This window comes from Triticum aestivum, chromosome 7D (assembly GCF_018294505.1).
Source record: "Triticum aestivum cultivar Chinese Spring chromosome 7D, IWGSC CS RefSeq v2.1, whole genome shotgun sequence".
NCBI lineage: Eukaryota > Viridiplantae > Streptophyta > Magnoliopsida > Poales > Poaceae > Triticum > Triticum aestivum.
The window spans coordinates 89,956,910-89,957,796 of NC_057814.1; the positions used below are offsets into that span (position 1 = coordinate 89,956,910).

At 40.2% G+C, this 887-nt stretch overlaps 1 long non-coding RNA gene across 1 annotated transcript in view; it reads left to right on the top strand.

Moving 5' to 3' along the window:
• LOC123167250 (uncharacterized) overlaps positions 1–392 on the top strand; it is a 3,824-nt gene extending 3,432 nt beyond the window's left edge. Inside the window, exon 7 of the long non-coding RNA XR_006483877.1 lies at positions 171–392. This is a non-coding gene — a long non-coding RNA (uncharacterized lncRNA). The remainder of the gene's footprint in view (positions 1–170) is intronic.
• Positions 393–887: the final 495 nt, after the last annotated feature.

Below are 887 nucleotides of genomic sequence, written 5' to 3' on the forward strand. Positions count from 1 at the left end.
TCCTTCCCCATCTCCCACGGCGTCTGTTCTATCTCCTTCTTCCCCCCTCTCCCACGGTGTGTTCGGTGAGATCTATGAAAGGGGGGTAGTAGAGTCGGGGGCCTTTTCATGGGTTCCAAGTTGAAGGAGTCGCCAGTTTGTTTGCTCATGCATTGTTTTTTTCCTGTCAGGTGATTTTGTTCTCCACGAAAAGGAAAGGACAGGTGGCCCGATCAGTTATACTTTTGTTGCTGTTAGTTGCTTGACGGGTCAGATTTTCAGCCCGATCCGTTTTCTTCGGGAAAAACATACATACATACAATTGTCGTAGGTTTTTTCAATAACAGCTGTCAATAGCTGATTGGTTGGAAAACTTGAATGATATCTAATTACAAATCAGTCGAATGCCAAATAGACAGTCCCAAATTTAAAGAGACACTAAAGCTTTATTGAGAGAATCGAAGGAAAATTGGAGAATCCAAACCTTTTTCGTGAGCAAGTTAGTTCTTTTCTTTTTATTTTTGCATCCATCAGCGGATAAGTGTTGGAGTATATACATGCTACATGCGAAAAACAAATAAATTGCTCTGCACATTTTAGTCAAGAAAAGCGAATGACGGGTAGAGAAAGTATGTTTAATCATTTGTTATTTTGATTATGTGATGGGAGGGACAAAAAAATAAATAAGATGTGTTGAAATTCACCCAAGAATTTGCATACAATTACACAATTAATAGGGTTGAAAACGGCGCGGAAACGGGCGGAACTAGGTGCTACCATATTTGTTTTCACATTTTTTGCAGAAGCAGAAACGAATACAGATACCCCGGAAACGAATACGGAAACAAATACTACCGGAAACAAACACGGAGCGAATACAGAGCGGACACGGAAACAAAAATGTGTGT